This window comes from Spinacia oleracea, chromosome 1, assembly GCF_020520425.1.
Source record: "Spinacia oleracea cultivar Varoflay chromosome 1, BTI_SOV_V1, whole genome shotgun sequence".
Classification (NCBI taxonomy): Eukaryota; Viridiplantae; Streptophyta; class Magnoliopsida; order Caryophyllales; family Amaranthaceae; genus Spinacia; species Spinacia oleracea.
The window spans coordinates 65,849,648-65,866,248 of record NC_079487.1 but is presented as its reverse complement, the minus strand read 5'-3'; the positions used below and the strand labels follow the sequence as shown (position 1 = coordinate 65,866,248).

The window sequence follows — 16,601 nt, the reverse complement described above, 5'->3', positions numbered from 1 at the left end:
AACCTCGGAGACCAAATAATTTCCTTAAAGATTTGATAAATGCATGCTGTAACAGAAACAGCTTCAGCATGCATCATTGCAACTTGATGAAAGAAATATTCACAAATAAACTATAAATGTTAACATTTTAAATATCCCTTAACAAATAGTAGAAAAAGAGTGTGATACATGAAACAACAGAATTATATTCACATTATTGAAAATGACAAATCAGCCTTGATCATATGTACTGATACAACACTAAAAGCCTGCAATAACGGCCAAACGACACAATAACCATTTGTTGAACACCTACCCACGAGTCATGAGTCATGACAAGTGAGAAATCCACATTAGAATAGATACAGGAGTACCAAAATGTAGTGCAAAACAGAGACTAGGCGGAGTGCATTAGTTGATCATCAAAATTCTTGATACATGTGCTTGCAATGCTCTATGTTGTTACTACATGGGAAGGAAAACACAATGAAGTCATCCTCTAAACTCTAAAGTATAGATGGACTGTACAGCATATTATCCATAACAATACAAGGGATGCGAGACAACATTTCCCACATTCGGGCTTTCTCTCCTAGAAATTGCTGTTTAAGGCTACAACATGTAAATATGTGGATCTGCAGAAGTGACTGCGGAAGACCAGTATCTGGAGATAATGTGAGCTTGGGGCAGTTCTGAATGGTAAGGGAAATTAGGTTTGGGATGCCTCCAATAAACAGGTATTTCAGGCTATATAGTTCACCAATCCGCAAGGAAGTTAATGAGGAGGGAAGATCCATAGTTTCCTCAGGAAAACACACCAGTGATTCTAAGCATCCAACAGAAATCATCCGGAGTTCTTTATCCCCCAGTTACCAATAGGACCCTTCAAGTTAACTTGACTTACCCAAAGTAGTGTCAAGTTAGGTGGTAAACCGCCCTCTGGAAACAAGAGAATCTTAGGGCATAGGCCAATCCTCAACTCTTTTAGTGACGTGAGGTTGTCTAATTGATTGGGTAGAGCTTCTAGATTTTTACAATCATAAATACTAAGCTCCATAAGGCCTGTGGGAAGCAAGCCTCCATCAGCAAACTGGACAAGATTTAAACAGCTAGATATTTCTAGGGTTGTGAGGAAAATAAGGCTGGCAAAGCTCCCTTTGAAGATTCTAAGCTTCTCACAACGACTTACCTTAAGTTTTTCAAGATGAAAAAATGTGTTTCCTAAATTACCTATTGGTAGAGATTCAAGAAATTGGCATTCAAAAACATCGAGATTTTTAAGGGTGATGGGTAAGTTTGTATTTCCGAGCAACGAAGTGAGATCTGGACACCCACCAATTCGGAGGGACTCCAATCTAGATGGCACCTTTATCACAGATGATGAAGATGGAGTGTAATCCAAGGACCCTTCATTAGACACCAATTGCAGCTTCTCACAGCAGAGGATCTCCATGCTTTGAAGGCTGTCGGGTATCCGATCAATTGATAGAAAAGATGGACAACTACTGATGCTCAAGGACTCCAGAGAGTTGCAGCTGCCTATCCACTCAGTTGCAGATTCAAGAGAATTGCAGAATCTGATATTAAGTTTCCTGATGTTGGAAGGCAAAATATTCTTCAAAAGGGGTATCAGCTTTGAGCAATTTATAATTGTAAGGGATCCTAGGCTGAGAAGATCATGCGGAACTATCTCCAGCTTATCACACCATTGCAAAGTCAAACATTCAAGTTTGCCTTGAAAACTTCTCTGTACCTGCTGCTCTATGAAACTTTCACATGGCAAGAAGAGTAGCTTCGGACAGTTTGCGATGACCAAATCACGAACTGACGGAAGGCCTTCTTGTAGTGTCTTCCTACAACACCATAATGAGACAAGTTCCTTGCAGTCTTCTATGCGTAGAGTATCAAGTTCTGTAAGTTGGCTTACAAGGTCTTCTTTTAGACAAACTAGCTCCGAAATATGAAATAGCTCCAAGGTTTTTAGATGACTAATCTCAACTGCTGCAGGTTCTGGCATAATAGCATTACATTCCCGTATCTTCAATTCACGCAACACCGGGAAGCTTAGAGGTGAGACCACAAGTTGCATACATTTTGAGATTTCAAGTTTTTCCAAAGATGGAAGATGCGCAGGAAACTGTCTATGGAGGATCGAGCAATTGATTATTGAAAGCTCTTCAAGGTTAAGAAAGCTCTCATCAGCTCCTGGAGAAAACCACTCTTCCCATTCTTCCATAAGCTGAAAGCATAAAATTCTAAGTGATGGAAATGGTTTTGAGCAACTTTTCCCATAAAACTCTACACCCACACTTTTAACTCAAGTTAATCCTTCAATATGAAGCTTCTGCAATGATGGAAGCATTCCTAGAGATGGCAAGAACTGACAATTCTTGCAATCTTTTAGGGTTACGGTAACCATGTTGGTGAAGGAAGGCTCTCCTAACCGGGATGGAAAATCTGCACCAGCATAACATTCCAGTCTGTAATCTTTCAGTTTCTTCGGAGGGCACATAACGGTCAACAGCTTCTTTTCAAATCCTCCATCTCTGGGGTAAAAGTTTCTAGACCACTCCATTTGTAAGCCAGATAGTTCTAATTTATCACCTATCCTGGTCTCTAATGCATCTTTGTTGCTGACAACATTCTCCAATCCAGAAATGGAAAGTGTCCCTCGAAGATATTGCAAATTCTTAAGTTCTCCTATGCCTCTACCATCCTCAGTTCCCACAATATATCTTGACAATGTTTGAAGATTCACCAATGTTCCGATTCCCACTGGCATTTCTCGAAGAGAAGATATTCCAACAATGTCAAGATGACGGAGGTTGGCTAAATTTCTTAAGCTTGTGGGCAACTTTTCTAGATGCTCACAGTGCGCTAATAATAATGTTTGAAGATTGCAGAGCTTTCCAATTGTTTCAGGCAATTCCCTGAACTTATCCAGATACCGCAGATGCTTTAGATCACCAATTGAGTCGGGCAACTTCATGATGTAGTACCAGCTCAGAGAAAGGACTCTTGTTCCGAGTATGGAACTGGGAGGATGTTCTGAAGTGCCTTGGCCCTGTCAAGCAGAGCAAACGTGAGCTAACCTCGGGGGTTTTACCGAGGAAACCCCCTCCGATGCCTAAGTCAGCAAATAGATAAGAAGTCTTTAGAGAGGGAATATAGAGAGAAGGTGGAGCAAGTACCGTGTGTAAGAATCCGTCCCATCATGAGTGATGTGGGTGCTATTTATAGGCGTACTATTCTGTACTTTGGCCTATTCGGATGCCGCCACGTGTATGACGGCGATGTACTTTATTCCTTGTCGTTGTCGTTTAGCCTGCGGGTCCTTTCTTGGACTGATGCAGCTTTGTCTGGCTCTGCTCTATGTCCTATATGTGATCTGGGGGGGTTTGATCTGCCTGGGTCGTGTATGCTTGGCTTATGGCTTAGAGTCTTTCTTTGACTTGGGTGTGCCCTGGGTGTCGGAGTTTGTTCTGTCATTAATGTTCTGTCCTTGCTGGATATGACCCCGTACAACTAGTCCCTCAAGAGTAGATCTGACTTTTTAAGTCAGGTTTGCTCTTCTGTTCTCGACTTGGCCTCTTCGGGGCTGTAATGCTTGTTTTGTTGGCTTTTTTACTTTTGTCCTGGTTATGTATTCTCTTGCTACCAGTCCCTCAAGAGTAGATCTAATTTTTCGAATTAGGTCTGCTGTTTTTTTTTTTTTTTTTTTTGTGCAGAACTTTGGGCGGGCTTTCTTTGGGGTGAAATGGTAAAAAAACTTTGGGGATTTTAACCGGCTTTTCCTTGTGCCACGCGTCATCCATCTGAAGAGTCAATTGGAATCGTCGCTCAATCTGGACCGTCCTTCGTCATGCTTGAGTTCAGTCGAACTGAGGTCTACACGTGTCCTTCATCCTGCTCGTGTAACTGTATCGTTGCTCGCATCTTAGCCGTTCTTCTTCGGCTTCTTAAAAAAGGTAACTTCCTTCCTTCTTCATCTTCGTTTCTTACTTTCTCTCTCCTTGGTGTTTCTGAAGAAAATACTCGAGTGTTCTCATTCTCCGTTGCTTACTAGTTGCACAAGTCTTCTCAAAATTCGATCTTTTGCTCATTTCTGTGGTTGTCATCACTTTTCCGGTCGATTGCTAGTGTTTTCGCTGCTTGTGGTGGTCATTTACCCTTCGTGTTTTCGTTTGCCATTTCGCGAAGGGAGGTTTTTCGTCGCTGTGTTCCTTTTGATTCTAACCCTATCTTCCTTTTCCGGTAAGTTTCTATCTTTTGTTGTTTTTCCGATTCTTTTTTGCAATTTTCGTTTGTTGTTTGCCTGAATTTAGTGTTTCTGGAGGTTTTTGGTTTCAATTTCTGGTATTTTTCGCCATTGTTGAGTCGTTTTTGAACTTCCGCCATTGTTGAGTAGCTTGAGTTTTTTGCTTTTTCCCTTTTCTTCTCTCTTTTTTTTTATGTTATTTACCTTTGTGCCCTTTTCCCTTTTCCTGTGACTTTCAGTTCACAATGTCTGATGCATCTGATAGCCAAAACCTTAGTAGCTCAGACGCTAAAAGCGTTTCCTCTGCTTCCTATGTTACCTCTTCTCCCTCCTCTGTCTCTTTATCTTCTGATGAGGAGACTCGAGCTTTTGCTGAGCACAGAACCAAATCAATGCATGATGTTTTGTCTCGCTCTGTGCCTGCTGTGATTTCTTTGTCCTCTGACGATGAATCCTCTGGGGAGGACTCGCCCTCCCCAGATGCGGGTGGTTCTGGGCGTCTCGACTCTACAGCCGACCTGTCCCCATCTTTTCGTCAGACTCTTAGGGAGATGCGCCATGATTATCTTTCGCGGATAGTTAGGATAAACCCGCCGTCCAATGTCCCCCCAGAGCTTGATGTTCAGCCTCTGTCTGAACAGGCCTGGTTAGATGATTTTGAGCAGCTTGCTGGAGTTAATGAGTCTGAACTGTCTTTACGTGTTTACAGACGCCGGGAGTCTTTTTTTCGTTCTATGATGGCTGACCATGTCACTATCTCTGTGGATGAGCAAGCTGGTGGGGGAGATATTTTGGCTCAGGTGAACGAGATGAGGCCTTTTCCAAACTACGTGGAAGAGAATGTCGTTCCTGGGGATTCGACGCCCTTCCTTTCTGAGGCCTCTGCTTTTGGTCCCTTGCACGCGAAGCTGAATGTTAAGTGGACTGATGACGCGCGAAAAGAGAATCATGCTGTTGTTGGTAAAGAGTTTTATGGTCTGCCTGATGGTTATCGACTCATCGTGCCAGATGACGACGCTCGGATCACTCATCCACCAGAGGGGTGCATAGGCGTTTATGCCTATAGTCTGGACTTTGGTTTGCGATTTCCTCTGGACCCTACCTTGGTGAAGATTCTTCGCGCGTTTAACGTTTGCTTAGCTCAGCTTCACCCCTTCGCTGTACGTACTCTGATTAGCTATATTTGGGTCTGTCGGTTTTTGGAGTTCCCTGAGACCCTTTCTCTCTGTAAGCGAGTCCATCATCAGCGCAACAGTGGTACTGGGAACAAGATTGGTTGGTTTTCCATCTATTGCAATCGTGGGAGATTGACCTGCCATGGGATGCCTACCGGTCAAAAGGAGTGGAAGGATAGGTTTTATTGGCTCGATTGGGTGTTCGAGCTGATGGTTCTTTCATTTGCGCTGCTCCCCCCGATCCCGCTGCGAATGGGTATCAAATTTTGGCTGACCAGATAGAGGGCAGCCGGAGAAGCTCTACACGCCGATCTACTCGGGGTGGCGGTTCTGGGACCGTTCCTAGAGTGTCCCGGGTGGTTTCCTCTACACCTACTGGCTCTGTGAGCACTCCTATTCGTCGAGGGCAGACCTCTCGCGGGGCTTCCCATCGCGGTGCCCTGTCAGGCTCTCGTCGTGATCGGGCTGATTTCGAGGCTGGGCTCGAAGCTCCAACAGAGGATGCAGGTCATTACTTTGGGGAAGTAGCTGACGAAGTATGTGACCAGCCAGGTCGTTCAGGCTCTGCGTCCGATCCTGTGGACATTGAAGCTGAAGAGCCGCCTTTTGTTCAGCGTCCTGGGAAACAACCCAGGCTTGATAGTGGGGCTGACCTGCTCCGAGCCTCCCCTTCTGTGGCTGATCCCAATCGCAGCAACAACTCTGGTAGTTCCCTTCGACAGTTTTTGGAGCAAGATCTTCAAGGAAACGATCTGGCTGCTGATGATCTCGACCTGCATATCATAGGTCGGCATAAGGAGTTTGTTGAAAAAGAATTTCTCGACATTCGTCCCCAGGCCGACCCTGAGCTGGCTGCTATCTTCTCTGGTCCTTCTGCTTCAGACCGTACTTTTGTTCGTTGGGACGTATCAGAATCAGAAAGCTTATATGGGAACTACCCTGAGAAAGGCGGGACACTTGCCCTGAGGATGTTGAGAGGCCTGCAGTTACCCAGCGACTTACCCAAGGAGCGTTTGTATACTCTTGGAGCAAATGCTTGTCAGAAGGTCATGGAGGTATACTTGGTTTATTTCTCTTCTCCTTTGGTACACTGGTTTGCTTCTTTTGCTATGCGCTTACTTACAATGTTTGCCTCTTTTTCTATGTTCTTAGTGTGGCAACGCTGTTCGTGAGTTGACAGAAGTTTTCATAGTTTACCAGAAACGACTTGCTGCCAACGTTGCTCATATAGAGGCCCAAAAGAAGAGAATTGAGGAGCTAACTGGTGATCTGGAACTGTCTTCGACCTGTCTCACTTCGGCCAATGATCAGTTGAAGCTTGTTACTGAAGAGCGTGATCAGCTGCAGACTAGCTTTTCCCAGGCCCAAATTGATCTGGTTACCGAGCGGCAGAAAGTTGAAACTCTTCAGCAGGACTTTCTCTCTGTTGAGCAATCTCATGACAATGAAATGGCCCAACTGCAGAACTCCATCGAAGATCAACTTGCGGCTGCCGTTAGCGACTTCCGTCGGTCAGATGAGCAGTATGCTCTACGCACTCAGAGCTATGATGGCGGTTGGAAGGCTGCTTCGCTAATAGTGCAAGAGAAGCATCCTGATCTTGACTGGTCTCCTATCGAAGCTGCTTGGTTAGCTGGGCTCCATGTTGAGCTTCTGAGAATGAAGAGGGAGGCCGAGCAAGCGTCTTTGGCTGCAGGCGGTACGGTGCCAGAGGATGATGGGGTACCTGATCATTGTGTTGAAAATGTCCACCCTGGGGAGTTGCCTTTGTCTGATGCTGAAGATAATGCTGGGCAATAATGGCACAGGCGGCTGTCCCCATGTTCATCTTGCACTACCTCAGCTAATGCATAGTTTATTTCTTTTAGTTGTTTTGTCCTCCCTGCGTGGAGAGTAAAAATTTGTTCTTGGAAATACTATTTATCGCTTTTTAGTTCTGATCAACAGTGGCCATTTTGCAAGGCTGTACATTGCATAAGTTTTTGAGGTATAGCCGCCGGTCCCATTGTTTGTTTGCTCGTCGTGCTTATGTTGCGTTTTACTTTGTTCTCTACTTGCTATGTTTTTATTGTTTTGCTTCCCCCGTATTTCTTTTTGACTTGCTTTGCGTGTTTGATTGTTCTGGCCTATTCTAGGCTGCACACTGTCATGTTTACTTTGGCTCTTGCCATGTCTGAACTTATGAGGTGTTAATGCTTATGGAGCACTGTCGTATTTTATTCCAGCCCGCTTTGGACTGCGTATTGTTGAATTGTTCTGGCTTTGGCCAGGACAAAACTCAAGAGGTATTTTCATATTCACTCCAGCCTGTTTTGGGCTGCGTATCGTTGAATTTTCCTGGCTTTGGCCAGGACAAAACTCAAGAAGTGTTTTCGTATTTACTCCAGCCTACTTTGGGCTGCGCATCATTGAATTGTCCTGGCTTTGGCCAGGACAAAACTCAAGAAGTGTTTTCGTATTTACTCCAGCCTACTTTGGGCTGCGCATCATTCAATTGTCCTGGCTTTGGCCAGAGAAAAACTCAAGAAGTGTTTTCGTATTTACTCCAGCCTACTTTGGGTTGCGCATCATTCAATTGTCCTGGCTTTGGCCAGAGCAAAACTCGAGGAGTGATTTCGCCTAAATCTCGTTGAGAAAAACTCACCCAATAACTTGGTTGATCAGACCAAGTTAATTGTGGATAGCGTTTTTCTCTGTACGAGTTTTGGCTATTCACCTTTTACTTTTCTAAGAGATCTGACGCGTTTTCTTTTTATCGAAGGTAGCTGGGCCAATTTTTACTATGCTTGCAAACGTGGAAAATTACCAAAGTAAAGAACTATTCTGGCTTCTATTGCCTTGTTATAGTATTAATCTTTTGTGTCTATACATAGTATTTCTTTAGCATGTTGGCATTCCAGCTGTTCTTCAATTCTCTTCCCTCCATCGTCATTAGATGGTACGAGCCTGGGGCTACCTCTCTTGTGATCTGGTAAGGTCCTTCCCAGTTGGCAGTGAATTTTCCTTCTGCCTTTCCCTTTCCAGTGGCAGCTGTTCTTCTGAGGACCAGATCCCCCACTTGCATAGTTCTGTGCTTTACCCTTTTGTTATATGCCCTGCTCATTTTCTCTTTGTTCGCTGCCAACCTGAGCTCTACTTGTAGCCTAACCTCTGGTAAGAGATCTAATGCCTCCCTCATACGCTGCTCGTTAGTGCCTTACTCATAGTACTGCACTCTAAAGCTAGGTAGACCCACTTCGACAGGCAGGACCGCCTCAGCCCCAAAAGCTAGTTTGTAAGGACTTTCCCCTGTTGCTTCTTTTTCAGTGGTTCTGTTGGACCACAAGATCTCTGGAATGAGGTCGGCCCATGCACCCTTAAAATCTTCTACCTTCTTTCGCAGCGCTCCCAGGATTTGTTTATTTGCTGCCTCTGCCTGTCCATTGCTCTGGGGATGGCATACAGATGCGTATGCGAATTTTACTCTTAGTTCAGCGCAGTAATCTTTTATAGGAGTGCAGTCGAACTGTGTTCCATGATCGAAGACTAAACTTTCTGGGATGCCGAACCTTGTCACAATGTTCTTCCAGATGAAGTCCTTCATCCGCTTGGCTGTTATGCTTTTAGTGGGCTCTGCCTCAATCCACTTAGTAAAATAGTCAGCTGCCACGATCAGAAATTTTCTTCCTCCACTTGCTGCTGTGAATGACCCCAGAATATCCATTCCCCACTGGGCGAATGGTATAGGGTTGATGATAGGCTGTAAGCGAGGGCTGGTTGATCACTGGGGCGAATTTCTGGCACTTGTCGCACTTTTTAACATATGCTTGAGAATCACTTACCATGGTTGGCCAATAGTATCCTGCTCTGAGAGCTTTCAAGGCTAATGTCCTGCCACCTATGTGATTTCCACATATTCCCTCATGTATTTCCTCAATGACTCGTTGCGACTCCTCTGTTGATACACATCTCAGCAGAGGCAAGGAAAAGGATTTCTTGTACAGTTTACCCTGGTAAATGACGAACCAATGCTCGTTTCGTTTTACTTTTTTCTGCTCTTGCTCTGCTGTGGGAAGGCCCCTTCCCAGCTTGTATGAAACTATACTGTCATACCACTGTGGCTCGGTGTCAATGAAGTTAACTGCAGGCTTTTTGTCAATGCTCTTTTCTTCCTGGACCTCCACCATCACTGTTCTTTCCAAGTCCTGTAACGTCGAACTTGCTAATTTAGATAAGGCGCCTGCTTGATTGTTCTCTGCCCTGGGGACCAGTTGAATCTCAAAGCTTTCTAGCTGGGCTACCGCCTCTTTCATCAAGGCCAAGTATCTCTGCATAGACGGTTCTCTGGCTTCATATTCACCTCTATATTGGCTGGCTACCAGCTGTGAATCGGTTTTGAGCACTATTTTTTTAGCATCTGCTGCTTTGCACGTCTGGATTCCTGCGATTGCTGCCTCATACTCTGCTTCATTATTTGAAGCTTTGAATTTGAATTTTATGGCGTATTCGAAAACGTTGCCTTCTGGTGATACCATTATGATACCTGCACCCGACCCTGTGACTGCAGCGGAGCCGTCTACCGAGATCTGCCAGGTCCCCAATGGCTCTTCCTCCTCTTCGTACGAGGCCTCTGCTATAAAATCTGCCAGTGCCTGTGCTTTTATGGCGGTTCTGGGTTTGTACTCGATGTCATATTCTGAGAGTTCCAGTGCCCATTTCAGGAGTCTACCAGAAGTATCTAACCTTTGCAATGACTTCTCTAAAGGTTGATTGGTTAACACTTGCACTTTATGTGCATCAAAGTATGGTTTCAATTTCCTGGCAGCTATCATGATGGCAAAAGCCATTTTTTCAATCAGGGGTTCTGCAGGGTTGAGGATGTGTAGACTGGCTGCTGGATTTTATCTTTCTCAACTACCAGAGCTGCTGCTACAGTCTTCTTGGAGGCAGAGATGTATAGCTGCAATATGTCCCCCACTTTTGGTCTGGCTATAGTTGGGAGGCTTTTCAAGTGGTCCTTCACCTCCTTGAATGCTTTCTCTTGCTCTTCTCCCCATTTAAACGTTTTATTTCCCTTTAGCACCTGGAAAAAGGGAAGGGACTTATCCGCGGACTTGCTGATGAACCTGGTGAGTGCTGCCATTTTTCCAGTCAACCTCTGGATGTCTCGTATGCTTTTTGGTTCTGGTAGGTTGAGTATGGCCTCTACTTTCTCTGGATTGTCATCAATTTCTCTTTCGCTGACCAGGAACCCCAAAAACTTTCCGGACTTAACACCGAACACGCATTTTTTTGGGTTTAACTTCATACCAAATTGCCTCAATGTTGCAAAGGTTTCCCTCAGATCTTCAATGTGATCGACCTCCTTTTTGCTCTTGACTATGGAGTCATCTACATACACCTCCACATTTCGGCCTTTTGTCCTGCGAATATTTTGTCTACCAGTTTCTGGTATGTGGCCCCTGCATTCTTTACACCAAACGGCATAGCCCTGTAGTTGTAAACTCCAGCGTCTGTAATGAAGGCGGCTTTTTTCCGGTCTGATTCTAGCAAACTGATCTGGTGATAACCCGAAAAGGCATCCATGAAACTCAGCAGGGCATGCCCGCTGGTGGAATCTACCAGTTGATCTATCATGGGTAGCGGGTAACAATCCTTCAGACAAGCCCTGTTTAGGTCTGTAAAGTCTACGCACATCCTCCATTGACCATTCGCTTTCTTTACCATTACCACGTTAGCCAACCATTCTGAGTAGTCGCACTCTTCTATAAATTTGGCTGCTAGCAATTTGTTGATCTCTTCCTGGATGGCTACATTTTTCTCTGTCGAAAAAGTTATTTTCTTCTGTTTTACTGGCCTGACTTCTCTGTTAACATTCAATCTGTGGACCATGACGCTGGGGTCAATCCCTGGCATTTCGTCAGCAGAGAAAGCAAATATGTCTGCATGCTCTCGCAACAGATCGATGATATTTACCCTTAGAGAAAGATCTATATCTGTGCCAATTCGGACTGTTCTGTCCTCTACTCCTTCTTCCAGTTCTATCTCCTCTGTTTCCTCTGTTGGGGCTGGCTTTAACAGTCTTTCCTCACGATGCTCAAAATTTTCCATGTCCAGTAGTGCGTCTTTTTTACGCTCTGCCCTCTTTCTCTTTCTGGACAAGGGAATGTCTGCCTCTGCCAGGGGTGGAGGCCTGGGTGGTTGTTTTAGGGCTGTGTGGTAGCATCTCTTGGCCTGTTCTTGATTTCCCTTGACCTTGGCTGATCTGTTATCATTCGTTGTGTACATCATGGTGAGATGATAAGTAGACACCACTGCCCCTGCATCATGGATCAATGGTCTGCCTAGAATGGCGTTGTATGCTGCAGGTACTTTCACTATCATGAAATCAACCATGACATCCTTGATATCTCTTCCCTGCCCAATTTGGACAGGCAAGCTGACTATTCCTTCAGGTATCACCGTTGCCCCTGTGAAGCCAATTACTGGGTAGTTAACTGGTTTTATGTGTTTTTCTTCGATCTGCAGCTCTTGGAAAGCTGGCCAGAATAGGATGTTTGCAGAGCTGCCTCCGTCTATCAGGATTCGATGGATTTTTCTGTTAGCCACATCCAGAGCTAACACCATTGGGTCATCATGGGGATAAATTATGCCCTTACAATCATCTTCCGTAAAGGTGCACTGTGGGATTTTTGGAGGGGCAGGCCATTTTCCTGAGTTATGGTAATTAACCTGGTGTTTAAATTCGCTCACACTGGCCTTAGCACCGCTGGCTGTAGTACCGGCGTAAACTGGTCCTCCTGTTATGACCAGTATATCATTCGACCTCTTCTGATCTGCTGGGTGGTTCTGTTTTTGCTCTGTCTTTCTGTTATCAAATCGACCATCATCATCCCTGTTTTCGTAGGTCCTGCTATACGAGCTTTTTGCTTTGAATTGTGTAAGGTATCCCCTTCGGATCAGGTCCTCAATGTTATCTTTTAAGTGAGTGCACTCCTCTGTGAGATGACCATGATCCTTGTGAAAATCACAGTACTTCTTCGTGTCCCTGTATTTGTTATACATTTTCGGTGGTCTCTGCCATTTCTCATCCTCCTTGCTGATAGCAAAAATCTGGGTTCTAGATGCAACCAAAGGCGTGTATTCGTTAAACTTGCCCCGCTTTTCAGTTTTGAACTCATTACCTCTTCCTCTGACCTGCCCGTGCCAATCTTTTCTGGGCTGCTGATTTTCTCTTCTATCTGGGTATTCTTTTTTGTATGGCTCTTTCTTGCTCTGACTGCCGTAATTGTTCTCACTTGCCACATATCGACGTGAGGTTGCTCTGCCAATCTCTTCACTCTTTATAAATTCATTTGCCTTTCCCAGCACCTCTGCCAGGGTTGTGAATGATTTTCTGCCCAGATAGCTCTTGAATTCTCCATCTCGCAGACCAGTCATCATAGCCAGGACTGCTACCTCTTGCTGTAACTTGGGTATATTCGACGCCTCCATATTAAATCTGGATATGTATTCCCTCAGAGATTCCTGAGGCCCCTGGATGACTGACATCAGCTCCCCTGTCATCCTTTCTCTGGCAATGTTTGCCACATATTGGGTGCGAAACAAGATAGCTAACTGCCGGAAAGAGGTTATGGTGCCTTTGGGTATTTTACCAAACCAGCTCTGTGTTATCCCCTCCAGAGTGGAAGGGAAGACCTTACACCACATAGAGTCTGTGTTGGTATATAGCATCATATGTCCCCCAAAGGCAGAGAGGTGATTCGTTGGGTCTGTCTTTCCGGAGTATTTGCAGGTGGGCATTTTTATCTTTTCCATTTTTTCAGAGAGTATTTCATCACAGAAGGGAGAATTATCAGGCTTAACTACTGCTCGGGTGGGATTTGGCATACCTGACCCGGAGTGGTGCCTCTGACTGGGTGCTTGTTCGGTCCTTGCTCGGGGTTTTTAGCTCTGCTTGGCGTGATACTTTCTGCCTCATATTCTTGGCTGTCAGCCCCTTCCATCTCCTGCTGCAGATTCCTCCTCCAAACGTTCGGACTGTTTTGGGGTCTGGGACGTTTTCTCCTCTGCTCAACCTCAACCTCTGGGGCTGTCCTCATGACCTGGGCTCGTGGTGTTGTTTGAGTAAGGAAGGTCAGGACTTCTATGGCTGTGCGCATCTGGTCGGGTGAGAACTGTGCCCCCAGTCGTGCTAGTGAGGCACTGGTTGGAATTGGGATACCCTGGCCCTGGCTAGGGGTTGCCATAGCTCTGGGTTGTGGTGTCTCTCTTGGCGGACCAAGACTTTGAGGCATGCCGAACAAGGGTATGTTTGTGGTTTTCTGGTTGTTTTTTGAGGTAGGTGGTTCTATCTGTTGGATTACTGGTTCGCTTGACTCAATCATTATGTGAGAGGGTAGGTCTTGTAGAAGCAAGGTATGGGAAGTCCCCTCCTTCTAGCGCCACTTGTTCCGAGTATGGAACTGGGAGGATGTTCCGAAGTGCCTTGGCCCTGTCAAGCAGAGCAAACGTGAGCTAACCTCGGGGGTTTAACCGAGGAAACCCCCTCCGATGCCTAAGTCAGCAAATAGATAAGAAGTCTTTAGAGAGGGAATATAGAGAGAAGGTGGAGCAAGTACCGTGTGTAAGAATCCGTCCCATCATGAGTGATGTGGGTGCTATTTATAGGCGTACTATTCTGTACTTTGGCCTATTCGGATGCCGCCACGTGTATGACGGCGATGTACTTTATTCCTTGTCGTTGTCGTTTAGCCTGCGGGTCCTTTCTTGGACTGATGCAGCTTTGTCTGGCTCTGCTCTATGTCCTATATGTGATCTGGAGGGGTTTGATCTGCCTGGGTCGTGTATGCTTGGCTTATGGCTTAGAGTCTTTCTTTGACTTGGGTGTGCCCTGGGTGTCAGAGTTTGTTCTGTCATTAGTGTTCTGTCCTTGCTGGATATGACCCCGTACAACTCTCAAGACTTTAAACTTAGGAATCAATTCAACATCAATAGTCCTAGCAAGGAAACTCCAGCCACAATAAATTAGCCCAAATGAAGCAAAGGTCCTCAAGCTGTTAGCATCATTAAGAGCTTCAAATCTTTTCATGGTTTCATGCTTGCTACGGATAAAGGAGAGGTGCCGTATCCTCCTTCCATGGATTGGTGTTCTCTCCCTGTCATCTAACCTAAGACATGTATCTCCTGCGGCCCATTGAGCCAAATCTTTGATGAGATCGTGCATTCTGAATCGAGAGTCATTTATCTTTGATGGTTCACAAAATGACCGAGACACCAGCAGATTAAAGTAATCATGACCCAAATCCTCCATTTGCTTCTTTCTTTCGTGGTGAAACAACAAACCATCAGCCATCCAGAGCAAAATTATCTCTCTCTCTTGAAATTCATGATCCTTGGGAAGTATAGAACAGTATGCAAAGCACCGCTTTAGCTGTGGAGGGAGATAACTGTAACTCAACCTTAATACAGGCAAAACATCACTTTCACTATCTTGCAACTTCCAGATATCGCTATGCAGTATCTCCTCCCATTCATCTACTTCCGCCTTAGATTTTAGAAGGCCTCCTAATGTTTTTGCTGCCAAGGGCAAGCCTTTGCATTTCTCAGACACTTTCTTCCCCAAAATCACCAAGTTCGAATTTGTAATAACATCAACACCATCAAAAGCATGCTGCTGAAACAAAAGCCAGCAATCATTATCTGACAAGGGCTCAAGAGTTAAATGATTTCTAGTTGTTCCCATAATCGAAGCACATACACTGTTGCGTGTTGTTACCAAAATTCTACTTCCCTTTGCCCCGACCCTAAGAGGGATCCTTAAGCTATTCCAATCTTCGTATATCTCACTCCAAACATCATCCAAAACAATCAAGAATCTGTTATCCATCAAAATTTCATGTAATGCTACTTGAGCCTGGTTAAGAGTGTTATAACTAGTATTTCCACCGGTTATTGAGTTCAAAATCGCGGTAGTTACTTTCAACACATCAAACTCAATCGAGACACAAACCCATGCTTTCCTATCAAAATGCTTCTTTATCCTCCCATCATTGTATAACAGTTGAGTGAGGGTTGTCTTGCCAATCCCACCTTTTCCAACAATGGGAATCACACAAAAATCACTACAACTTCTCCAGCATCAAGCAATAAATCAATGATCTTATTTTTCTCCTCATCCCTTCCATAAACATGAGGCTCACATACTAAAGATGTAGACTCCCGTTTTCGCCAACCTTTTGCTTCATTCCTCTCCTGCACACCAAATTCTAAAAGACCCAGTTCATCTTTTTGACAAACAATGTCTTGCAAGCGCCTAGAAATGCTTTCAATCTCCGATTCTATGTTGCGGTTAAAACGGAACTTTGAGGGTATAAGGGCAGTAAAATAAACAGGGATAAGCTTGTCTAGAATACCTGAGCTATTTTCCTGCTTTGGAAGTGATTCACAAAGCTGAGCTTCAGTAGAAATTTCATCCAAAATGTCATCCAAATCATAAGCCAAGTCTTGAAGCTCATCTAACCACATAGTAACAAGCTTGTTAGTCATCTGCTTCTGATCAGCATCAGATATTACTGCTTGAACTTTTAAGAGTGTTTTTGACCATTTTCTGACAGTTTCATGTATGTCAGTTTGGTGAAGAAAGTTGAGCAAATTGGGGGACATAAGCTTATCAAAAACAACCTGGAGGAAAGCAGATAACGCAGCTTCTCCCAGGGTCATTTTTCTTAAAGCTTAAATAGAGAGAAAAGGAGAAATATTGTGGGGATCTGAACAAAGGAATTTTACAGAGATAGAGAGATAGATCCTACAACCTTTAAAAGCAAGGAGTTGTGTTTCACTATTCATCCAATAGTGGAACACCTAAAATGCCCTTCAATTTCTACCGATTTATCGTTTTTGCCCTCTTAACATCTTGCTCCTCCACGTTGCTTCAGCCTTAGACCCTCTCTTTACGTTCAGCCTTTGACCTAGGTCTTTCGTCCTCTTCCTTTTGCTTGCTCGAGCTTCCCCTTTCTCTTTCCTCCTGCTTCTCTTCTTGGTATAATCTCATCCCCATCTCCTACTGAAATTTTGTCGACCACACAATTCACGAATGAAGGGAGGTAAATATCGCAAAGATTCTCTGCCTTTGAATTGTAAGCTCTTCAGATCTGAAATTGTTATCATTTTCAATTGTTTTAAAAGTTTCTTATGCAGAAAGCTGAAAC

General features: G+C 44.6%; 1 long non-coding RNA gene and 1 pseudogene across 2 annotated transcripts in view; both read right to left on the bottom strand.

Annotated features, from left to right (window-relative positions):
* The window catches only part of LOC110780151 (uncharacterized), a 28,821-nt gene that overhangs the window by 1,254 nt on the left and 10,966 nt on the right, over window positions 1-16,601 (bottom strand). The window lies entirely within an intron of this gene.
* On the bottom strand, window positions 5-16,214 carry LOC110777060 (putative disease resistance protein At3g14460; annotated as a pseudogene).